Source organism: Pteronotus mesoamericanus, unplaced genomic scaffold (genome assembly GCF_021234165.1).
Source record: "Pteronotus mesoamericanus isolate MK-2021 breed Mesoamerican mustached bat unplaced genomic scaffold, CSHL_Meso_final contig_52, whole genome shotgun sequence".
NCBI lineage: Eukaryota > Metazoa > Chordata > Mammalia > Chiroptera > Mormoopidae > Pteronotus > Pteronotus mesoamericanus.
The window spans coordinates 18,193,541-18,220,377 of record NW_026555189.1 but is presented as its reverse complement, the minus strand read 5'-3'; positions in this window follow the sequence as shown (position 1 = coordinate 18,220,377).

Sequence of the window (26,837 nt, the reverse complement as noted above, 5' to 3'; positions counted from 1 at the left end):
TGTTAGGTGCTCTTAACGTGCTGAATAAAGAATTATCCTGTTATCCTGAGAGAGCAGATAATGCCCAGATTCCCTGAACTTTTCAAAAATAGATTTCCACCAAACTCTACATTCCTCTCACTCACTAAATTCTAGATTCAACCACCTTAATGTTTCTCAAATTCATCCCCTCATTTTTATAGACCTCCAGCCTTTGTCAGAACTGGCGCATTCCCCAGCCCTGTCACGCCCACCCCTGGAACTTGTCTCCCTGTCTTCCAGTCCAATCCCAGTTGCAGAATAAGCTGAAAGAACTACGTCAGTTCTGTACTATTCCACCAGAAGGTTTATACAGCTGTATAATTGTTTGTTGTCACTAAAGACAAAACAAAAATGCCAGCGGCCAGAATTTCATGGCTGAAAGGCATCTCTTTGCCTCTCGTGCTTCTAAGGGAAGTTTCAGCTACTCTCCAATATGTCTCCCTTGCTCCATCTAGCCTAACTGAGTCACTGTATGCCTCAAAGCTATTAAGTGCCACTGTAGAACAAAATTGGACGATTGTGTTAGGAAGTCATGGGATGAGGCATATAGAAAGGCTTTAAAAAGTTGACATAAAGTGTAGGGGTCTTATATTACATGTTAATGCCTACCAGAGAGTATCCACCACCAAAAGAGACAAGAAATGAAAGAATAAGATGACCCAGTTGATGTTAGCAAGGCTCTCCCTTTGGCCACCCTACTGGCTTATGAACAGAGTAGCCACAGCGGCAGAGAAGTGCCGTTGGCCAATGAATGCTCAAGATAGGCTTGAGAGCATGGGTTCCCTCCAATCTCACCTAGCTCCCACTGGATGTGCATGCTGCCAGCAGAGTGACCCACGCTGTGCCCCCAGAATAGCAGCATCCTCTAAGAGCAGCTGGCCCCTTAGTGGAAAGTTGATGACATTGGACATCTATCCTAGGAAGGGCAATGACATCGTGACATATGAGGGGGGACCCCAAAATCCCGGAATTTATTTATAAAAAGTTGTGTATTTATTTTTACTTGTGTAAACTCCAGGCACCTTCAAAGTACTCCCCATTTGATGCAATCCACCCATCGAGGTGTTTTTTCCACTGCTCAGAACAGCTTTTGAACTCATTGGTTTTGATGCCTTTTAGTGCTTCTGCCGTTTGTTGTTTCACCTCTTCAACATGGGCAAAATGTTTCCCTTTGAGGACTGTTTTCATCCTGGGAAACAGAAAAAAGTTGCTGGCAGCAAGATTGGGTGAATAGGGAGGGTGAGGCTTGGGGGTCATGCCGTTTTTGGTCAAAACTGCTGAACACTCAGCTCAATGTGGGCAGGTGCACTCATAAATCACCCATCATGAAATGGGCAAAGGCTTACAAAGTGTCCTCAAAAAATTCACTGAAGCTGAACACAGCCTCTCACAACAATGCCAGCTGGTGCACTGATACAGATGGGTTCCTAGAACACTCACCTAGTTGGGGGAAACCTATGCTACAAGGAGCTCACTGTCTAGAAGATAATTTTGTGGTTTTTTTGGGTCCCCCCTTGTGTGTCCTCCTCTGGCTGCCCTCAGTGCATAAGCACTCTCAGAGGACTTAAAAGAGTGTCTGACCCATGGACATGGCATGTTGCATGACTTTTCTTGGGACCAAGGAACCCAATTTAAGGCAAAAGAGAAACATCCCTGGGCATGCGACCTTGTTGAATAAATTCAACTCTTTCCGTTCTGACTTTCCATCCTCAAGTCATCAGTGGACATTTGCTAGTAGATGAGGCTAATTTAGAGACCTAAGGCTTTTTAAAATAAATATATATGCTTAGCATTGCCAAATTTCATAAATGTTAATGTTAATTAAATACATACTCTGAAGGAAAAGTAATTCCCCTTAGATAGCATATGTTACAGTTCAGCTATTTTTGAATATTGGATAGAAGTTTAATAACGACTACTTTCTGGAATGCCATATTATTTCCCAAACTACTGGTCTGATGCCAGCTGGTATGGTTTGCTACTGTTTGGTTCACATGCCTATGAAAAATGTCAAATTCTTTCTAAATTATGCAGGTTCAATATTAATCGCCTCCTTCACCATGGTGCTAGGTTTTTGTGCCATTATGTTGAACATCATTATGAAATGAGAGATGTTACTTAGTTTTGAAGTGTCCACTGATATCTAACTCTTAAAAATCAAGTTATTTTTCATGCCTTCAAATGAGGTATTTTGGATTTTTGACACATATATGACAGAATATATGAAAAAAGACTTTCCACCTTCACAGTCTATTAGAATTATTCAGAGATTGATATCATGAATATTTACTGAAATTCTTACTATGCGTTAAGCACATTGTATCAGAAGGTCTCTACCGGCTAATTCAGGAAGGTTGGGTTTCCAACCAAAGGGAATATTTAAGAGAGTCTGACTGATGTAGAAGACCTCAAGGGATAAGGAAAATCTTCAAATTAGTAGCGACTGTGATGTTTCCATCCCAGGACCTGAGGGACATGGCAATATCAGAAATCAGGAAGAGAGAGTCAAAGAATGTCTTGCAAGTCAAAATGTAGTTCACAGTATTGCACCATGAAGCTAAATAGAAAGGAAAAATCTCTGGCTTAACCTTAAACCTGAGAATTAGGGCTGCATCTCATAAGCATCCAAGGTGATTTGTAGACATGTTAACGTCAGTGTTTTAAAAATACTGCTGTATAGGATGCCCCCTAGAAAGTAGTAACCCTAGCTGACCTATGTCACAGCCAGCTCAAGGTAAACTGACAGGGGAAATGCTGAACAATAAATAATGTGACCTCACCGTCCTAGTAACATCCTTTGGTCCCTGAGCGGGAACCTCATTGGCCAACTTTATCAGGAAGCAAAGAAAACTATTGACGTGCTTTATGAAGATTGGCTAGCATGGGTGGAGGAGTGAAGGGGGCGATAGAGCGAATGGACATGGATTGGCGATTGAAATAGGTCTGGCCCAGCAGGCAGGGCATTGCACACGTGAAGATGAATTTGTGGTCCTCTGATCACAAATAGCCCAACACATTTTTTTGCAAAATCAATTTTTATGGGATAGACACTCTTAAATATTAGAATTGTGAACAAAGGTGATTCTGTTATAATATGATGTTCAACAGCCTATTCATCTTGAAGACACTTTATAAGGTCTTTTGGTTTTAAGTAAAGGTATCAAAAAAAATATTGAGTCAGACTAGCTGGCCTGCCTGGGATTCTAACATACAGGTGTCACTCAGTATCCAAGGTGGATCGGTTCCAGGACCCCCCACGGGTACCATAGTCCATGGATGCTCAAGTTCTTGATATAAAATGGCACCATACTTGCATGTAACCTATGCAGTCCTCTCATATACTTTAAATCATCTCTAGATTGCTTGTAATACCTAATATAATATAAATGCTATGTTTCTAAAAATTGAATTACCTAAGTCCAAGCTTTTTTAAAGGACAAAATATATCCTATAGTGATCCATGCTGGTGAATTCGAGATGGTCCAGGCTCTAATGAGAAACCTGGGGTTCCATGCTTATTGCCTCCCATAATAAAATGTGGCTTTTATACAAACCATGCATGGTTGAGGTCACAAGCTGAGGTTACATGAGAATTAGATCCTAGTGAGGAGTTATCAAAGATGTTGAGCCCTCACAACAATTGGTGTACCTGAACACTTTACTGCAGAAACGTCATGTTATAGGCGACATAAAAAATGACTACTATATTAATTATTGAGTGTGAGATAGATGTCAAGCACTACACAAAATGCTCTATGTGTATTACCTTTTATACCTCTTAAAACAATCCTGTAAGATGGGTACATTTCTTAGTCAAAGTGCTCCCTGAGGGGTACCAGTAGCTATATTTACTTGTTTCTCCCATTAAACTTGTTTCTTGCACATAAATTAGTCTATGTCTGTAACAAAAATGTATTTATTTTCTTCAAGATGTAATTAGGTTGATTTTTTCATATATTCGTGTTTAATTCCTTGGGAGCATTAGTTCTTTGCCTAGTACCTTGCGTGACTCCTCGTTTTCCAGTGAATGCAGCCATGGATGGAGAGCAGGAAAAGCGGATCCTTTCACATTTTCCTCCAGTGATTAGGAATATTTTTTATTCCTCAGTGTTTTTACACTTAAGTGAAAACCATGAATTACTTTGTTTTTCTTTAATATCATTGCTATTCAGGAAATGACTAATGATAAAAAGAACATTATGTGTTAGCCACACTTAAACCTTTAAGGAGAACTCAACATTCTTTCTCTCCCTGGGAGATGTTCAGGTAGAAAAAGCTTCCTTGGTATCAGTAAAGCTCCTTTATGGGGTGAGTGTACGAGGAAATAGTTAACTGATTACGATGTTCTATTTTACAGGTAAGTCATACAGATATTAAAGTGAGTTAAGTTTTCTCATTTGGTAAATGAAAAATCTAACTTATGCTTTTGTACCAGAATATTCTGAAATGATATCTACTTCAGAAATTGGCTTAACAACCTATTTTCTGCATCATGATTCTGGAGTTATACTAATTTGTTCCCCTTTTCCTCTCATTCCCGTTCTGATAAGTTTCCGGCAGGCTGGTGGTGGCGGGGGGAGTTGTGTATATGAGAATGGTTATTGTGTTAGATGGCGTGAATCATTATGATTGGATTTTAGAGTTGTCCATGTTACCCTAAACAATAACCATCATCACCACTTTCTTGTTTTCCAATCCACTTGAATTATTAGAAAATTGAAGGCTATAAAGTCAACAGCATTATATACAAGGAATAAAGATAGAAAATTCAGTTCATGTGTTGTTTATCAAAAAAAATACTTTTTCATACATAATCAACAACAAAGATTTAGACAGGAGAGGAAAGATACCATTATTTCCCACTTATAACATAATGAAAGGGATAGTCATCAAGAGGCTGGATTTGATAGTTTCTGATTATAGCTATACCATCTCCTAGCAATGCAACCCTGAGCATTGCACTGAAATGTTTAATAGAGTTGTCTCTTGGTGTCCTCAATGGATTGGTTCCAGGCCCCCAAATTTGTGGGTGCTCAGGTCCTTTAGTTGACCTTCCATGTCCCATGCAGAGTCCAAGGATATAGAGGTCCCACTGTACTTCCATTGGTTATGCAATACTTGAGACTCTTAAAGATATTTTGTTCATTAAATAGTTATTGGCCCTCTGTGGCAAAAAATATTCTAGGTTATCAATATTCTAGTGACATGACAGTAAGAAATCAAGTTCTCTTCCTGATAGGAGCCATGTATTTTATTTTGTTTTGTTTTTATTGAATTTATTGGGGGGTGACATTGGTTAATGAAATGATATTGTTTCAAGTGTACAATTCTATAATACCTCATCTGTTTATTGTGTTATATGTTCACCATCCCAAATCAAGTCTCCTTCTATCACCATTTATTCCCCCCTTTATCCTCTTCTATACATTTTAATTGAAGGAGACATTCTGATTTTTTTTTTAACCTGTCAAAAAAGTCCTTTCTGATAAGGAGATACTTGAGCTTGTCCCTCAACCCAAACCTCCTCCATCCCAGGCGGCGGACACAGATGGAGAACCACAGACATACGAAAACAACGGGGAGGCTAGTTTTGCTGGTGTTCAGTACAAGCATTGTATTTCTAACTATGCATTCTTTATTTTTATTCGCTCAATCCGGTCAGCTTACTTGAAGGCCTACCATGCAGTATAACAGGGAGCTGTGGGCACGTTTTTAACATCCTGTTTTGAAAGGATCATGCTGTGTGTCCTGTTGGAAGTAGCCTACAGAGGGCTAAGCCCAGAAGCAGGGCAGCAAACTGAGAAACATGGAATGACGGCAACTTTGACTGAGGTCTTATCATATATTTTGCCAAGGGGAAGTGACAGCATTTGATAATGGTTAGTCTGTGGGAAAATAGAGTAGTCAAGGAGTTTCAGTCATTTTGTTTGGACAATTGTGTGTCCAAGTTGCTCTCATCTACCCCCTACACTCTCTGCAGCTTTTTATATGCAGTGCTACACCTTGTGATTCTAGGCTGGGAGACAGCTCTTCCTCCTCCCGGTTTCCTTTTCAGAATTCTATGATGTGACTCTAGGTATGTTGCTGTAGAGGTTGCAGAAGTCAGGGAAACTGGACAGCAATTACAGGATGATTTGTGCACTGGAAAAGGTGAACGGTTCAATCTGTGGGTGCGTTCTCTGTGTGTGTACGTGTATCTACACACTCATGTGTATGCATGCACAAATATATATATGTGTTATGTAGCAACAATTCATACTTTCTTTCAAGTGTGATTTCCATATTTTAGAAGGATGGTTGATTTTATCTAAAAATGAACATAAGAACCTTATCTAAATATTTTTACTTCAAATTCATTACCTCCCAAAATAGAGCACCTGATACGTTTGTTTAAAATTCTTTTAATTCATACGTAGCTTTTTTTGTATAGCTGTAGTCATAGAGAAGACTCTTTAAAATTTATACGTAAAAAATTACAATAGGCTTACACTCCAGAAGTACTTATTTATCTAGATAAAGTATGTTTGGAACATTATATTAATCCCACTCATTAAAGTATCTTTCATGTGGCATTCTATGTTTAAATTGACAGAAAAAAGTATCATGAGTGTTTGATATTTAACATATATGTGGATCTTCAGATTAGAAACAAGCTTGAATATAGTTATTAATTTTGCAGGCAGTCATTGAAAGGTTGAATTTCGGTGAAAAACAGCGATACGCTGTTGACTTCTCAGGAGAAAAGAAGAAAGAAGTCGCTGGGGGAGAGGGGGTCTCTAAGGGCTGGCGGACTTGGATTCTGAGCTCAGGGCAACTCTGCAAGTCTCCCTTCGATGAAGCGGAGCGTTGTTTATTATCACAGGAGAAAACGGAAGCCACGAGAGCGCACGTCCTGCTCTCTGGGGGCGCCTTAGAGCTGTCGCCGAGGGCTGGAGCGTGTCTGTCTGATCGCAGCAGCTCACGCGCCCACCCGTGGCCGGCACGGGAGCGTGGAGAGGCAGTCCTGCCACGGCTCCTTACAGGCTCCTAGGAAGCAGAGAGAAGGGAACGGACAGCAGAGCCAGGATAATCAGGGCACAGAATTAGCAGGCGATGGTTTCCAGGGGACAGGTCTCTGCGCTGCTTGGCCAAATGCCCTGACCATTACCCAGTATTTGATTTTATACATGTAGCCTTTTCTACTTATAAAACTATTATTACAAATTTTACATTGTGCTTTTTTTTGGGGGGGGGCGGTGAGGGGTGGGGGGTTTGTAGCTTGTGTATTTGAGATGCAAATAGAATTTCTTTCCTAAGGCAAATCCCCAAGAAAGAGGATGTAGGGTTTGCTTTTTGTTTGTTTTGTTTTATTTTGTTTTCAGTGGACTCTTTATGTATACATCTTCCTGTTAACTGAAAACCATTCAAACCAGGTAATATTTCAGGTGTTGTGCATGTAGGATTTAGTTGATCATTTCAAAAGTCTTCGTGTGGAAGTCAGAGCTATGTTTTCTCCCGTTTTACTCATGAGGAAGCAGTACGCCATGAGAAGTTAAAAAATAAAAACTGTCTGTCAGACTGTCTGCCTCTAAGACCTAAGCAAATTCTAAAGGGCTGCACTGCCTTATATGTACTTTGTGCAGGATGATCATATCATTTGTCTTTTGAACTGAGATATTTTCGTCTAGGACAAATACTAAGCCGGACAGCATGCTAACGGGTGGGAACTATGACTCTTCCACACAGGTTGGGACAGGCACTCATCCTAACTCTCTGCAATAGATCTGTTATTGGGCGAACTCACAGTATATACCTACCTGTAGGGTTCTTCTTGGGAATCTGAACTATGAACTAATCTGCATTTGTAAAGTGTAGTCTTGCATCCAATTTGCAGGAATTACCCATCACAAATGGCTGATTTCCTGCCTTTACTCAGATTTGTGTAAGTGACTCAATTATAATCAAGAAACAGCAGAGTACGCAATGTAACTATGCAATCATCAATATGGATCTCAAGCTCTGATGGGTCGCTTCTCTGATATTAAATGAAAACTGAAAAAAGGATGGAGTGTAAGTGAAAGATCTGCACTTTACCATTTCTGTAAAACTGATAGTGCATTTTCTCCATGATACTGGGTCATTTCCCCAGGTTTTCCATCTTAGCATATGAGGGGGATAAATTGGGGGAACAATAAATAAGCACTGATAGTGAAAAATGAAATTATAAATACTTGAATGCCAAGGAAAAATAAGGCTCATCAGTAGTCCAAGGTGACAGTTAGCAGATGGATCTTTCTTTATTCTGCTTTTGGTGTTTGCTTACAGGAGAGCCCCCAAAGTCTAGAGTGTAGTCTTGCATCCAATGTGCAGGAATTACCCACCACAAATGGCTGGCTACCTGAGCCTCAGGTCCTAGGTTTCTGCCTTCCTGGGACAATGCGGGACTATCACTTTCCCCCTCCCGACTTCTATAAAATAAGGCCTTCATTCAATCAGAAAAGGGAATACAGTCTAGAAAACAGACTGTTAGACTGCTGTGACCCCAGACTCACGTCTTCAGGGGTCCAAGAAAGCAAGGGTCTGCCAGTCTGTGGTTTCTTCCATATCAAGAAACACACCAGTTCAGGCAGGCGTGGGGATGTGAGTTCCACTACATGGTTTATTAACTATGATGATTGGCACGGAGCCAGCAGCAGTACCCAAGGAGTTGGCAAATATGTAGGCTTGGGTCGCCAAATTATACACTCTCCTCAAAACGCCCTTTAGAAGAAAGTCCTTCTTGCCAAATGCAGCCTTCTAGAGTACCACCCGCACCCATGCCAAAACCATACTTGTCCCTGCCACATTGTGCAGTAACAATGGCATATCTATGTAGGGGGTGGCCTGTAAGCAACTTTGCACCTTACAGGCCCCCTTCAGTTACAGCTTTTAATACTCATAAGATCCGTTAGTGTCAGTTGACATTAAAGGCGTTCTTTCCAGTCCTTATATGTTTGGCTTTTTGACAACCTCCTGTTCTTCTTGGATCACCTTCTGTTAATAAAACTTCCCATTCTTTCTAAAACATCCTAGGACCTAATTTAGATATTATTTTGTTTCCTATTTGTGGGGTACTTACCTGAAAGTAGGAGATAGTCTTAACAAATCATCTAGTCAGAGGATTAAAAGCTTAGAGTCACTACTTAACCTGTAGAGCCCCATGGCGGATGGCAGGTCTGGAATTGGATTGAGATGCTGGGAGTCAGGAGATTCCCAAAGGTTTTCTTTGTTTCCTACCTACCAATACATCCCTGGGTGCTGAGTATAAGCCACTCAAGGTCAAGGATTTTCTGATTCTTCTTAGCCATAAACTTTGCTTAGAAAAAACTGTAGCATAGAGAAGTGCTTCGTAAATATTTGTTAAAGCTGGAACACTTTTATTGTCATTCAAAAGAGGAATGCAGATATTCAAATTGCAAATGAGAGCACATGGAAGCAAAATGTTAGGAAAATAACATGACTGCAAGCATAAGCTCCTCTTTAATATTTTCCTCAAAGTTGACTGCATCTTTTTCTGGACACATTTTTGTACATTTTTGCATACAGTTCATAAAACATACATAACTGTGAGAAGATTGCGATCTCTATGAAACTTTTCAAAAAGAAGCCATCCAAAAATGGAACATGGTTTTTTTTTTTTGTGGTTTTGTATTTGGGAGAAAAAATTAGAAGCCTCATTCATTTCATAGAAAGCATGTTTTGTGTATATGTTTCAAAGCTGTTGGAAGATAATGACAGAGACCAGAGGAAAATGGTTCACCAGGGTGTTTAAAAAGGACTCGGGGCGTTTGGCGTTGCTGTTATCACAGGAAGAAATTAGCCTTTGCCTGATGAAAGTATCTGACTTGGGAGTTTAAAAAGAAACTCATATGATAAATAGAAGCAAGAATTTTCTTTAATTTAATTAAAATTGGTCCTAGCCAATGTGGCTCAGTAGGTTGGAGCGTCGTCCTGCACACTGAAAGGCTTCACATTTGGTTCCTGGTCACGGCACATGCCTAGGCTGAAGGTCTGCTCTTCAGTCAAGGTGCATACAAGAGGCAACCAATAGATGGTTCTCACATTGATGTTTCTCTCTCTCCCCTCTCTTCCTCTTTCTTCCCCTTCCTCTTGCTCTCTTCTCTTTCCTCTATCTAAAAGCAATGAAAAAAATATCCTCAAGTGAGAGTTAAGAAATATTTTTAAATTTAAATTGGTTCCCTCTGGGGAATACATATACCTAGATAGTAGATTGGGAAAGGACAAAAATTCTGCATTTTCTAATATGTTCTTCATTCTATTTTTCATTTATAGTTTTTTTTTCATGTGTACATTGCATTGATTAAATGTTTATAAAGTGTTTAAAAGAAGATTACAGAGTAAATTATTTCTATTGCCAATAATTGGTTCTTAAGGGAAAATTGAGTATATGGGAGACTGGGTAGTACAAAGCATGGATCTTCAGGCCAAATCACCTCTCATTGTCGACCGGTGAAACTCAGGCTTGAAAACCTGTCAGAGCCAGTTCTGGGCCTCTTAGTCTCATCTGGGACCTGATTCTGTGATATGAACCTTCAGTCCAACAATAAATCTTATATTTGTTACGATACTGTCTTTTATCCTGCCCAGCTGTTTACAGTCATATCCATACATTAGCCTACGCTCAGTGAGAAATGGTTCTAGAAGTCCAAGAACTAGCTAAACTATTGTAGTCACCTAAAAGACTTTGTCTGAAATACTGTAAGAAAAGAGAACTCTCAGTCTGTTGGCAGTTCTCAAAAAATCACCAGAGCCGGTGTTTAATCAGCCTCCTGTGACCTGGCCCTTCTGAAGAGCCTCTTCCTCTACATCTTGTGAGGCCCACAAGATGAATTCTGTAGTAGGCAGAGTCATGGTTCCCAAGGAGACTCTACACTGGGAATAGAATGAGATACCATGGCTGCAAATATCTTATCTTACAGAGGCAACGAGACTTTGTATATGTAATTAAGGTTACTAAAAAGTTGATTCCATTGAAGGGAGATTATCCTAATTTACCTGGGTGGCTGATGTAATCATGTGATCTCAGACGCAGAGAACTTCCTCTGGCTTTCTCCAGAAGAGGAAGGCAGAATGGAGAGCCAGAGGGATTCAAAGCATCTGAGGCTCCGCTGCTGGTTTGGAAGATGGACGGAACCGAGGTCCTCAGCCCAACAATCACAGGGAATTGAATTCTGACCGCAACCTGAATGAGTTTGGAAACATATCCTTCCCAAAAGGCTTCCGGATAAGTAGCTAAATGGCAGATACCTTAATATTGACCCTGTGAGATCCCAGGCAGAGAAACCAGCTCTGCCCCGCCGTGAGATAATAAAGCTGTGCTGTTTAAACTGCTCAATTTGTGATATTATGCTATGAGAGCAATTAGGAAACAGATTCTATCACCCCCATTTAACTTACAAAGACATTGAGGCTCCGAAAAGTTAAGTGTGTTACCCACCCACCCGGCCGATGCCCATGCTGCGTGCCTGTGTTCACAGAAGTAGTTCTCAAACCACAGCATGGACGAGAATGGCCTCGGGAGCTTTTTAATATGCGAATTTCTGGCTCCTGTCTCCAGTTTCGGATTCTGCAAGTCTCCAGTGTGGTCCAAGACTATCCATTTTTAATATGTTCCCAGGTTATGCTGCTGCTTCTCTGAGGGTCTCACTTTGAGAATCACTTATTTACAGGGCAGTGCTGTTTCTCTTAATTTTATTCTTCATATTCTCCAAACAGTGTTTGTTATCTGTAATTTAGAGTTGCTGTCATGGTTCTTCAGGGACCAGGAGGGTATTATCATGATGCCGTGGGCCCCCTTGCTCATCTGTGCCTGAGAAAAGGAAGCAGGGGCCGTGCAGCATCTGCCTTGACTGCTTTTGAGAGAAAATTCAATGAAGATGGTTCGGTTCTGTCTTTTGACAACAATGTTAACCACACATCCACCTCTATCAGATTTCACTCAAACTCAGCAAGCAAAGAGTTTCTGTTGGTCTCATCTGGTATTTTGAAGCCATTAGCACATATTGACTTCCCATTGTCAAGAACTTAAGAATTAAAAAGTCAATGGACAAACAACAGAAAATCTATGTTCCAGAAATTGACCAAGAAAAGCTGTTCAGAGAAGGTGGCCATGTCCTATAGAACAGTGGGAACAAACAAATTGGTCCACATAGGAAAAATGGAGTTGGATACATACCCTGAGGGGAGCAGGAACAATGTTGCCATTTCTTATGTAAGGAATGCAAAACAGATGATTGTTTGTTTCATCGAAAAATATTCTTTTTACATGAGATCAATTTGTAACATATTTATTGGGGAGAGCTTACTTACCATAAAGTACCGATTATAAGTGTATAATAATGATTTATAGAATGTTCACTGAGACACTCAACTATCACCATAATCCAGTTTTAGATTTTAGTCATCCCAGTAAGGTCCCTTATGCTGGTTGGTAGTAAATCCTCATTCCCTGGGCAACCAAAGATTTCCTTTCCCTCTCTATAGACTTAATATAAAGGGATTCAGACCATAAGTGCTTTCATGACCTACCCATGCTGCAGCATATATCAGTACTTCATTCTTTGTTTAACTTCTGATTAGTATTTCCAATGAACATTTAAAATTAAATATTGTAAGTGTATAATAATCATGTTTCCTTCTTCCAAAGGTGACTGTTCCTCAGATTTTTCTACCAAAGGCAGAGGCTGGGGAACACAAGAACAAGCATTTCACCCTAATTCCTTACCCTTTTTCCAAGAGAATGTCCTAGAGTGGGATCCCTGCGTTCTATCCCAGGGGAGACAGCAGGGTTTTCTTCACATGGCCAAGGGGATTGGGCTCAAAATTCGAGGATAGAAAATCACGGGCAATGTACACAACATGCTCCTAAAGGGTTTAAGTAAGTGTAGGTTGAAGCTATATTGTCAGAGCTTCGTGTTTTCTGTTGGACAGGCCTTCCTCTGTAAAGAGATCTTTATTTTATGAGACAGATAAAGATATTTGTAGCCTTTGAAATTAGACATGGGATGTTCTACTGTGCCACTCATGAAGCCCTGCCATGTTCATCGTTCTGCGTTTCTCTCTCTTCTTTGTTAAAGTCCACAATGGCTCTCCATTGCATATTGGATATAGGCTCAAATTCTTTTACATTGTTTACAAGATTCCCCATGAACGAGCATGCATCTAACTCAACAGACTCATTAATTTGTCTTCCTTCACTTTATTCTCTCTGTGCCTGCTACTTAGGAATTCTTTCAATTTCTGAAATTTTTCCTTTCTAATGTTTATTCTACTTGTAATTATTTGTTTAAAATCTATAACCCAGTATCAGTGTCAATATCCTAGTTGTGGTATTATGCTATGGATTTCGAAATGTTACTGTTGGGAGAAACCAGGTAAAGTTTGCACGGAATCTCTTTGTATTATTATTATTTTTTTTTACAACTACATGTATGTCTATAGTTTTCCCAATAGAAAGCTCAATTTAAAGCAAAGAAGAAAAACCTGAAATCCTCACTGTGTAAATACCATGAGTCAGGGACTGCACCTCTCTCTTGCTTATTGTCATATCTCTATTATTTGGTCTAGGACCTGGAAAAAGTTGTAACTCAAATAATATTGACAGAATGAAGTAAGTTCTTAAATGCTGGTATCCAAGTACACCCGGCTAGTTAGTGCCAGAAGTGCTTCAACCAAGATATGATTCCAAAGAACTTGGTCTTTTTCTACAACTCTTTCTCTGGGAATAGATGTGTGATTTGTAAAGCTCACTCATTTATTCAAGAATATCCGCCAGATTCTCCGATAGCTCTGAGATGCAATGGTCAACCAGATAGGAAGGTTCTTGTTATATGGACTTAGAGTCTGACTGGAGAGCCACACGCATCACATTGTATGCTGTTAGACTATAATGTGAACAGAAATGAGTGCAGGGAAGCAAAGGGGCCAGAGTCAATGAAGACAAATATCAAAAGGAGTGACCTGGACTGAGAGGTGAGGAAGAAGCTGGCGGACAGAGAGAGAAGCTAAAGACAAGTTCAAGTTAACTTAGATCTGAATGTTGAGGAGGACTTAGCTTTGCAGACAGAGAGGAATGGAGTACATCCAGGAAGTGGAAGGAAAACCATGCCGGCCGCCACACAGACACGGAGCGGGAGGTGGCTGCCAGGTCACGGCAGGGCCTCATGGATCCTTCTAATTAAGAATTTTAGTTTTACACTAAGAACTATAAATGGATAACTGCTTAAAAACCAGGATGATGAAGACTGTTTGGTAGGTTCTTTTCATGTTTTAAGGAGTTTACCAGGGCTTCTGTAGAAAGCATAGATTGGGGTGGGGAAGTAAGAGTGAATGAAGGTGGCTTATTTGGATGCATATGAATTGGTCCAGGTGAGAGATGCTAATGGCTCAGGTAGACCAGTGGCTCTCAGCCATGGAGCCTGGTTTATATTCAGACTTGCATGGCAGCTGAAGACCTAAAGTCACTCATGTGGGAGTTGTGTCTGAAGATAGCTCTTCACAGAAAAGGACTGACTTCTTCCAAGTCGGTCTTGTCCCAATTTTGTCTCCTGGATCTGCCACAGTAACAACAAATGCTATATATTGGGAGAGCATAGTCATTGGAATCAAAGACAACTACAGTCCAATTATCTCTTCACCTATTACTAGCTTAGTCGCATGGGCCAGTTACTTAAGTTCCCTGTACCTGATTCTTAGGGATAACGAGAACTAAGTCATTACTTGACTGTGATACCAAAACATGGTAAAGTAAAAATTTGTATAGTACAATGTGCAGTGTGTCATAGTACCTTACCCTATGTTAGTTGAATTTTGAAATGATGAGGATAGCTAGCAAATCAGGTATATTATATGACTCTAATTTTGCCTTCATTCTTCCCAAGACCTTTTGGTATCAGAGTACTCCCTAGAAAAGGTCTTGAAGATGAATACATGTTTATTAATGCTCCCGATCAGTTTTTTTTTAAAACTATGCAGTTTCAAGCAGAGACACAATAAATTGAAAACTTTCCCTGTAATCCTCACTAATAAGCACATCAATAGGTATTTTAGGAAGAGACGCCATGGAAGAAAGTCCTGCTGTAGGTATATCCGTCATAACAATTAGATCTGAGGATTCAGGGCACGTCTCTAATTACAAGTGAATGCCACACATTGAACAAAGCAGACGACCAGGCTCTCGCTGCCTTAACGATGGGTTTGTGGGGCTGCTGTCTTTGCCCGTGCCAGTCTTGTTTCACCACTCTGCGCTGACATTCTCCTGCAACCTCACCGTAGCTACGTTTTCTTCCTAGTCATGTACTTTGTGACAGGTTAGCAACAATTCCAGCTTCATGCTCCATTTTCTCTGCCTACTGAGGCAATTTGCTACCCAGGCACTTTGTTATTTCCTCTGCTTTGTGGCTCCGACCTGTACGGTGTTTCAGGATGGGAGCTGCGTGCACTTTGAATACCAAAACTCCAGTTGGTCTCCCTGCTGAATACTACCTGTGCCATGTTAGGGGGAGGAATTTAATCTATAGGCCATCCTCTCATATTAAATACTTGGTCAAGACTGCAGGCTGCATTGTTTTAAAAATATATCTCATTGTAGTGCTCCCAGACTGTTGGCATTTTGCCTTCACGATACTCAAGGTGTTCTGTGATTTGACCTCTGCCCACCCTCTACGCTTATCCACTACCACTACTTTGATGGGTATGATCGGGGGATATTGAACTTCAGAATATGCCCTAAACACGCTATGCCATCTTCTGTTTCCGTTTCCTTTGCTGAGGCCATTCTCTGCTTGTAACACTCAGCCCTCTCCCTATTCTCTCTGCCTGCCTCAAACACCGCTTAACTTCCCAGGCTGCCCCTCAGGAGTTTCCCTCGCTGAGTGGCCATCCTGATACTTTCTTCCTTCCTCCTCACTAGGGGCTGCAGTGATGGTCTCTGTATGTTCCCATAGTCCCCTGGGCATCACTGTATCAGAGAATCACTACGTTGTATTGAAGTTGTCCGCTTACAAATATATTTCTCCATTCAGACAATAAATTCTTGAGTCCGTGTGTAAGCCAAACCCGCATCTCCAGCACTCTGGGCTTGGAGCACAGCCAGGTTATTAAGTGCTTATTGAAATGATTGATGTGTTTGAAGAAAGCGAAAAAAGTGTGTCACTAAACATTTATTGAGTGTTCCCCCTCAACAAACAGAGTTGCAGGCACTCTCTTAAGTGCTAAGAATGTAAAATTATGAACATAAACACAAGTCTTGTTTCTGGATATTTAAAATCTAAAGGAAAAGAGAGATGTAAAATTTTACCATCATATTCCTATGAGGAAGGTAAGAACAAGCTACCAGCCAGGCCCAGAGAAAGATATCTAAATAAGGTTACTGTTGTATAGGGAAAGATACCCTGTGGAAAAAGATACAAGCTTTGAATTGTTCCTTTAGTTATTATTGATTATATTTAAATGGCAATCAATAACTATTACTCGACACTGACTTACTGAGTGCTTACTATGCACTAGGTTCATTACATGCATTATCTTACCTCTCACAGGAATCTCAGGAAGTCAACAGTGTTATCGCTATTTTTATGGGAAAGGAGGGACACTGAGGAACAAGGAGGTTAGGAACCTCTCCCCAAGTCACACAGGAGAAGTAATAGAACTGGGTATAGACTATGGGCCTTTCTAATGCTAACGGCACTTAATACTCTCGTTGTGCTGTTACAGAGCTATGCCTCCCCACCATTAAAGCAGTTGGTCAGAGACAGAAGAGAGAGAAACACAGAGCGTGAGGTAGCTCCCCTATGAATGCAGACCCCATAGGAAATGAACAGAAAAAAATAAACAAAAACCTCAGATACATTTCCAAACCCCTGTCCAATCCTTTTCCCCGAGGGGGCAGCCCTTGCCTATCCCAGGCTAGCGAAACAGAGTGGGCAGCATAGAAGAAAATCACTATCAGTTTTCTTATTTAGAAAGTGCTACACTGTTCAGATGTTTTGGGAAATGGCAAAGTTCCTGGACCCTTCATCTTCCTCCTCCTAGAAGGAGGGAATGAATAACTGCCGGAGAAAGATCAATGAGGCCCTGCCTGCGCTAACAGATAGAAAGTACCTGGCAAAGGCAGGCCATAAATGCTATGGAACCTCATTCTTCATCCTGCGAACTGAAGGTCTCCTCTGACCCGAGCTCATGATCAACCTCACGTCTTCCCTTGGGCACAGGTGTTTGCCGTACTTCTTGTATTGCCCAGCTGTCCGGGGTGGCATCGGAAACCTTTCCGCAGACACAGCGAAGGCCTTCCCTGATGGCGAATCCATAAACTTTATAAAGCGATGTTTATTTGTCAAGACACAGGCCGTTGACATTCTACACAGTAGGGCATTTGCTCTCCCCTTCTTCTATTAGCAGTACCATCAACTACAGCACTGTGGTGGAGACCGAGCTGCTCTGGACACCTATCCAGTTATTTCCCTGCCTTTCATGGGTGATGGATGGAGGTGACGGTGTTTTTCATCCTGAGCTGCCGAGTTCCTTGAGATTGTGCTGAAAGATGGCAGGGCTTCTGCCGGAGCCGTTCCTTGAGCATGATGGAGTGAGGTGGTTTCCTGCTGGGTCTGTGAGCCCTTCAGGAATCAGATGGATCCGTCCTAGCCACGTGGGTGGGGGCTGGGCACTAGAGACATCTCATGTTTTAGTGTAGACTATCGCATTGGCTTTTATATGGAGAGTGGCACCTTCAATAAGAGTCCTAAGAATCCACCCGAGTGTGAACAGACACGTGGCCTTGGAGACTGGGAGCCTCTGTCAAAATGTGTGCAGCCACTTATGGGTCTGGTGCTAGCTCTAAGTTGCTTCTCTCCCTTCTAACTTCATTAATCTCATCCCTAAAATGGACGTAAAGATACAACGTGTTCTCCGTTTCATAGGAGGCTTAGGTGGGCCAACCGAAATCTCACAAATAAAAGTACTATGTTAAGTGTTGGGTGCTGAGGAGCCATTAGTAAACCTGGGTGCCACCTTGAGCACTCCTGTTCATTTGATCTCCCTCCTTTGACTCAGCCATTTCGGGAGACAGGAGTAGTAAACACAATTTACTTCTGTTTGCTTATCTGTAGGTTATGGAACATAAGACAAGTGTGTGGGGGGGAGGGGCAAGGGTGTAGTAGACAGATACCCACTCTGAGGAAAGACAGTTGAGTCCAAGGAGTCTTGAGCAGCTGGTGGAATGGCTCATGTGGGGACAAACAGGCCACCTGCCAATAGCCAGCACCAACTCGTCGTCCACGCCAGTGAGCTGCCTTGGAAGCAGATTCCCAGGTGCAGCCAAGTAATCAGAGGACTGAAGCTCAGGCCAATCGTGGCTGTAGCCTCATGTGATGCCCTGGCCCAAAAGTACTCTTTAAACCATTTCCAAATTCCCAACCCACAGAAACTCTGAGATGATGGATGATCATTTTATTTCAAGCTTCTGTGTTTTGGGGGTTTAATGCCCTGAAAATATAGACTTAGAGGTAGTTAGAAATATAGAAAAACATCTATGGAAAACATGAAATAGAATTCTAACTGCGTCCCTGTCACCCGCATTCTTAAGTCACTGGCCACATTTGGGTCAGAGAAAGAACGTTCCGCACCGAGCAAGAGTACGGAACAAGTAGTAAAAATGCCTTGGAGCCGATCCTTGCTTTCTCTCTTGCCAGGCTTGCTCCTGGGCAAGTTTATTAATTTTTCTAATACTCAACCTTCACTTCTGTAAAATGAGAAAAACAATCACTCTGTGAATTAGATTCTATGAGGTGACAAAATAAAAGACTTTGCATAATACAAGTGCATAATAAATGTTCAATATTACTTTTGCTTCTGTGTTACATTCCGAGTGCTCTGGGTGAACATGGCCCGTTTCTGCCTCTGCGAAGCAGGGATCATGCCACTCCCCTCTCTGCACTGTCGGGGGTCGGCTTCCCAGGGCACGGTCCTGGGACAGAGACTTTCTGCGGTGTTGGCTCTGCTGAGGACGTCCACGTGGCCCCAGGGGAGCAAAGCAGGACAGAGGCTCTTCTAGGATGAAAAAGCCCAAGGGGTCCATCTTATTTAAGAATGGTCACCAAAACTGTATAAAGTATATGACCTCATATCTCTTTTATAGAAGTTGAAATTGAGGCTCAGTGTAAGCAGTTAAGATCACATAGCTAGGAAGTGTTGGAAGCAAGGTTCAATCTGTGTTGTGTATTCGATATTTTATATTGTACAACCTCTCCCACTAGATGAATGTGCTAGAATTAGCATAAGTCAGTATTTTAAGACCTAGGGCACTTAAGAGAAATATTGCAGTTATTTTTCTGGTAATCATACAAGCTCATGACAAAATGAATGAGAATGCTCATACCTCACAATTTATTCTGATTTATTTTTTTTAACTTAAAAAATTCTTTTGATAAAGAGTTGTCATCATAGGCTGACATTTCAGTTTTTGCTACAATTGCTTTTCTTTCCCTCCCTCCCTCCCTCCCTTCCTTCTCTTTCTCTTTCTTTTTTTTCTGTTCTTTTTCCTTTTTTAATTTTCCCCCCCTTCCCCACACAAACATCATTTATTTGCTGAGCCTGCAGAGTACCTTATGGAAAAGCAGAACTCCTGAAGAAGCATATGCTCTAGTAGCGAAGGCAAATTAACATCAACTTTTGTGAATGTAAATAACACAGGGTATTAACAGTAGTGTAGGCTCTAGGATCAGACTGACGTAGGTCTGAATCCTGCCACCTCCCCTCTCTAGTGTTGTATGGGTTGTGTAACTTTGATCCAGTTATTTATACTTGAAGTTTAACAGTAGTGGCTGCCCATAGACTTGTTGAGCAGATTAAGTTATATAATCCATGCAAAAAGCACAGTAATGAGGTATGAAATAGCGGGTAAGAGCTAGCATTTGTGAAGTCTTCCCAAATAATATGATAATGGAATACAGGGTTATTATCATTTCTTTTTCTTGGAGAAGTTTTAGAAACAACCGAGGAACTCATCCTGAGTAATAAAACTAAGGACTAAAACTGGAGCAGCAAAGCAGTGGGTTCATTACAATAACAGCATGGCGTTCCTGAAACTCCAGGCAGGGAACCCTAAATTGTACACGGTGCTAACTGTGTATATTACTGGAATTACATTACAATTAGGTCGCCACTGTAGTTAATGTCTCCGGTCACTGTGCTGGGTACTGAGACAATTCCCACTCTTGACTGATTTCCAAGGTGGCCTGCACTGGCTCGGCGGAATAGGAAAACCACACCTTAGACAATTAGAAAACAAGTGTTACAGCTAGAAATTAAACCGGCAGTTGATTACATTTGCTTTTTTTTCTTTAAAAAAAAAATAAAAAGCTGGGTTTTACTCCAGATTGCCTTTTAGGAAAATGTTAGTTTAATTAGGAGGCAAAAAGTCTCCTAATTAAAATTATATTATATAATTATATATAATAATATAACATATTACATATTTTATATATATAAATTTTCAAACAACAGTAATCACTCACTTTGTGTCCAATGCTGCACCTTGAGCAAGGCTCAGCAGGGGTGGCTTCTCTTGATCACTGAGGCCACCTGATGGGGCGGGGCGGAGGCAGGGGGGGGTCCCCCGCAGGCAGGAGGATCCACTTTCAAGTTAAAAAGCCACATTTGTACTCATTTTTAGTATCCATTTCATTGTGAGTAAATAGAAACCACCCATCTGCATAAGAAGAAGATGTGACATGTAAGTTCCTTAAAAGAATATCTAGCATGGGACCGAGTCCTACTCTGTTAGCATAAGGTACGATATTGAAATAGAATCTGAATTAACTCCCGTTGCCATGCCCCACCCTTACCCTGAGGACTGATTGCAGGGAAGTTCAATTAACAATCTGTTCTAAAGTGATTTTCTTGAAAAGGTACCGATTAGATAAAAAGTCAGCGTTTGAGCCAAGGCTTCCCTCTTCCTACTTCAGTTGACACATCCCATTCGACCAGATTAACCAACTCACCCGCATGTTTTGAACTTAACTTTCTTGCAGACTTGCCCTTTGTTTTTGCTGTTCCTGCTGCATCTGTTTTCCACCTTCGGTGCCCACCCCCAGCCCTCTTCAGGGATTGTACCTATTTGCAAGAATGCCGGCTTCCTTCAGCCTTCCCTCCCAGAACTTCCTCTTTGCCTGACCTTTTAATGGTAGAGTTCCTCAGGGCTCAATTTTAGCTCTTCTAATTCCACTCTCCTCGCCTAGATAATTTTATTCACACTCTTGTTAAGTTACCATCTATATGCTGATGACTCAAAATTTATGTGCTCAGCTTAGGTATTTATAGAGGTTTATATCCAATTATTAGCTTCATATAGTCATTTGAATAGCTATCTCCTAGATATTTAAAACTCGGTAGGTCACAAATGGAAGTTTGGTGCATCCCACATCTCAAATCTGAATGTCCACTGGTGGCCCTTAAATCACTTAAAGGCACTTTCACTCACTTAGTATCTCATCCTGGAAAGGCGAACATTTTCTGCGATATTTCCTTGTCCCTTCTCCACATCCTAGATCTAATTCTTGCTGAGCAGGTATCCAACATATTTCTCAACCGTAGCCTCATCTGTTGATGTCCATTGACACCACTCTAACTTCAGCCACTATCACATCTTCTTTTAAACAGTTAAATATGCTAATTATCTCCCTTAAAATTTATTTTGTCTCCACCTGATCTATTCACCACAGAGCAGGGGATCTTTGTAAAGGAGTCTCTGATCATACCAACCTCTGGAATATAACTTTTCAATGAGTTCATGTTGCCCTTAACATGTGGCCCAAAATGCAAGCCAGGTCTGCAAAGATCTACATAATTTACCCTCTGCCAGCTGGTCTGCATCTCCTGACACTCTTCCTTCACACTCTTGTGCTGAATCTCTGGAACGTGATACTCTCTCCAATGTCCAGTCCTTCTCCTGTGCTTTTCCCTCTGTGAGGGATACTGTCCCCCTTCCTTTGTTGTGTAACATAACATCATTTGGTCCTCTGGCTCCATCTTCAAAGTTACTTCTTCAGAGGAACCTCTAAACATTGGACCAAGTGAGAACCCCTTGTTTTGATTCCAGAGCTTCTTCATCTGCTTCTTCTATGAAGGACTGTACTTTTGTAAGCAGATTCTCTGTAGTAAATGTATGAAAGTCTACCTTTCCCACTAGGTTATAGAGTCTATGAGGCACACAGTTTTGCCCAATCTACTGACCATTCATTCTATCCTCCACACCAAGCGCAATACTTGGTCAGCGCCCTAATATACTTTCTCCCTGTTTTTACAGGTTGAATTGTGTCTCTTGGATAGTTCTAACCTCTAGCACCTCAGAAAGTGATCTTGTTTGGAAACAGGGTCTTTGCGGATGTAATTAGTTATGACAAGGTCATACTGGAATAGGGTGAGTCTTTAACCCAATGTGACTGGTATCCTGAGAAGACAGTGGAAGATAGGAGGGAGGCAGAGATTAAAGCACTAAAACTGTAAGCCAAGAAAAGCCAAAGTTTTGTGGCTACCACCAGAAGCTAGGAATAGAACAGCAGAGATTTCACTCAGAGTCTAAGAGGGAGCATGGAAATGCTAACACCCCAATTTTGGACTTTCAGGCTCTAGAACCACATGAGAACACTGTGTTGTTTTAAGCCATTCATACAGCAGCACTAGAAAACTGAAATAGTTCCTGTCTTTATGCACTGATTTACTCTACAGTGTATATTCATTTCTGCATCCTCAGTGCCTGGCCATCCTTAGAACAAACACAGACTTAATAATAAAATGCTTATAGAGTAATTATGTATAAGCACAGTTAGTATCTATCCATCTGCTTATCTGTGGATAAATACAAGTAGTTAACAGCCAAATGCTAAATTTATACTTACAACAAAACCCCCAAATCTCACTCCTAGGTCTTTATCCAAGAAAAATGTAAATAAAAATATACAAATGTTATAGCAGCATTATTTATAATAGCCAAACACTGGAATTGACCAAAATGTCCTTTAGTGTGTGACTTTATGAACTGTGGATCCTGCATGCAATGGTGTACTACTCACCAATAAAGAAGGATAGACTATTGATACATAAACAACATGGCTAAATCTCAAATGCCATGCCAAGAAGAACATTGTGCTAAGTGAAAAAAGCCAGACTCACAAGATCATACACCACGTGAACCCGTATATGCGATGCTCCAGAAAAGGCAAAACTATAGGAACAGAGAACAATAGGTGTTGCCAGAGTCTGGGGGAAGGAGAGCATTTGAATAAAAAAGTTGAGCCCAATGGAATTCTTTAGGGTGTTGTCATCATCCCAATTGTAGTGGTGGTTATATGAATGTGAGCAAGTGTTCAGACTCATAGAAATGCATATAAATTTGAAAGTTAAAAGAAAAATATGGGAGTAATAAGGGAGAACACTGAATTAAAATGTGTGAATCACATAATTTTTTAAGGAAGCTAAAAGTGATGGTGTTTTCTAAGAAGTGGTTTTTCTTCATGAGAAAACAGCCTCACCTCTTGTCAAGATGAATATCTGTAACTTTCAAAGACATCAAATAAGAGCTATAAGATGAAAGTCTGGGGTAGGCAAAACTTTCTGCGCTCATGTTATCATGTATTGAAACTAAGGAGAACATGTTAGCAGGGTTTGTAAAAGTAGTTAAGGCCTTTTTAGTTCCTCACCACTAACCCCAAACTGGCCCCGAGCAGTGATGGCTAGAAATCCTTCCTTTATAATAGCAACTTCCCCCTCCGCAGCCCCAGTACCGTGAACGGATGGTTCCAGCTCAATTCCCATGGACAGGTGTCTGCATATTGCAGATTGTACTAATTGTTACCCTGCTGTCAGACTGAATGTGCCCCTCAGAGCGAATGAGCCTCTGAGGCTAAATCACCCTACAGAACAGTCTTGAATTTAGCAGCAAATTAGAACATGTGGCTCTGTCAGTCCCCCTGGGTGTTCATAGACCCTCTTAGCTAGAGAGTCACTTTGCTGTGGTCTGTAGATGGTGAACATGTAAGGGCTTCTTCCAGCAATCCTCCTGGTCTGCAGGTAAATGGACCCCAGAACCATTGCACCAACTCCTCCATCCAGCAAACTCCAAGCAAGCAATGTAGGAACAATTTTCACCTCTTGAATGCTATCATAAATGCAGTTTTGAGGGCTCAGTTTCTTTGTTAGATCACCTAATATCATCTATTTTCCCTTTGCCTGCTTGAAGCATACATATCACCTCACTTACTGTAAACTGATACTGCTATTTTCTTGTCTATGGTCCAGGGTATGTTCTACATCATCGTCTCCCTATCACAAGGCAAGGCAGGCGGACTGTATTTCAAGGAGAATTCTACCATGACATTATCTTATATTGGTCACTGTGACCCAAAATGTAGTCATGAGCTCGAGAAGAAATGGAATTTAGTACTGCCTGTGTCCCCAGATGGATAGGATTCAGGAGGCTAACCTTACCAAACAACTGTATGAAAGATTACAGCACAGCCCAAAAATAAATAACAAATAGCTTGTAACTATTAGATTAAAATTATTTTCTTGATTACAAATCCTGCTTTCCATGGAATTTTCAACCCCCCCCCCCCCCCCCCAACCCCTTCCCCGGTAAAATGCACTGGGAAAGCAAAAGCAAACAGTCTTCTTTAGTGCAAACATAACACTCTTGCTTCTAACTCAAAGACTATTTATAGGGGTCACTCGGTGGAAACGGAGGGCTGGGACTGATGACAGATGTCTTTAAGTATGTGATTTGTATTGCTTTTTTTTCTTTTTTAATAAAGAAGGCAGTTCTGGGCTCCAGTGTCTGTGCATTGTTACTTTGAATCACTACACTGTCTTTTGAAGTCTTTCAGGCCACAGAAAAAAGATCAAGCACTTCTGAGTCAAGTTCAGGGTAATGTCATGAGGGTATATGTTCCCTCTGACAGGCAAACTGGGGAAGGTAGTTCTCAGGCACCGAAAGAGGTGCCTGGGAGGCTGGGAGGAACTCCTTGCACTTAGCATTCCTTGACCCTTAAAAACTTGGCCTCTCCTTTGTGGCATTAGGAACAAAAACTGTACTGTAGGGCACAAGCAAAACCTAAGCCCATCGAGCATAATAAACCAGGAAAACCAGCTGAGTTTTTTTTGTTTCACTCACATCCTTTTTTCATTAATTAGAATATTTAGTATGGTGTAATTTTCTCTTCTGAGCTCAGCTGTGCAGTAGAAAGACCAGAAAAAATGCTGCTGGCCTCCTCTGGGCAGGTGGTCAGCTGTGGCGCTGTCCCCTGGGGCCTTTGCGGCTATGATAGAATAATTAGAGAGTATCATACTGCAGGATTGTGCAGGCTGGGCACGAGCTTCTTCCGCACTACAGCCAAGTTCCTTTGACCCCCTGATACGTCCATCGCTGCGCTTTGGTGGTCTAGGCTGGACAGCTTCTGCCAGTGTTGCGCTCCTTGCGTTGTCCTTAATTGTGTTTCAACAAGACCGCCTCCTTTTCGGTTCCCATCGTCTCTCTAGACAGGATTTACTGCCATCCTTTAGACGTACCTTGCTAAGTTTCAGTGACACTTTGAACTGGCTTTTATGATGTCCGTTCTTCTGAAAAGAGCCAACTCCATAATACAGGGTCCAACACAAATAACGCCCCTTTTTTATTACAAAATTTTTTATTTCAAAATGATAAGTGTGTAATTTTATAGCATAACAATGTCACACTCAAGCACACGATATGCCATTTTAGGTGAAATGTTCAAATTAAAACTATAAATTATTATACCCATGTTATTACCCTACCAACCACACTCAAGCAGGCCTTACTTCTGCCAGCAGACCCTTTATATTACCCAAATGCAAGGTTAATATTAAAACTCAGCTTCAGGTTTCAATGACCTTTTATCTGCATGTGATTCCCTAATACACCTTCCTGTCAATGGATCCAAGCTGCATAGTCTCTTCTCTATTCGTTTAAGATGTCAAATTTATGCCTGGCTTGGAATTAATGGATGTTATCTTTTCTTTTTTCTTTTTTTGCATCTACTTTTTTGAAAAATGAGCCAATCATGCAATGTAAAAAAGCAAGTTTGTCACAAAATGTCTTTGACAAACAAGAACGATTCCACAGGGGGGGAAAAAAGTTTTTCCAAACAGTGTCACCCAGAAGAACTTGAATTTTATGGTCCATATCAATATTTTACTGTGGTTACAACTAAGACAGATGCCAGGATATTTTATGTTGCCAAATGGTCCTTTTATTTTGTAGCACATGTTGTGTGTTCTCTTTAGCGGAGAACACATCTGTTAGAGAGTTTTTCTTTTTTCTCTCCCTGCACTTTTTTGTGTTTGTTTGCAGTTCTAGTTCCTCTAAAGATACAAACTCATACATCAGCCCAATGCATGTTTTATGACTTATAAACATTGTTAAACGATGCCATTGTAAACAGTCGTGGGTTAGAAAATCACTGCTTTGGGAAAGGTATTTTGAGTAACAAAAGTGCTCGTCATGAATCTGGATTCTCCAGGTTTAGAATCCAAGCAGCGTGTGATAAGTGAAGGCAGCTGGAACTGAGATTCTCTGGGGGGCAGGCAGACGGTGCAGGGACAGAAGCAAATGGTGGTTTTGTGCCAGCCATTCAGCTGGCTTTCTGCTTTCGCCCTTCTGTCCTTCAAGTTGGAATCATTCGCTGGCTTGGCAGGAGTTTGCTCAGTGTCCGGGGCAAGGGGGTGTGACTGCTCTTTGTGCCAAGGAAAACGAGGAGGTGTGCTGTTTT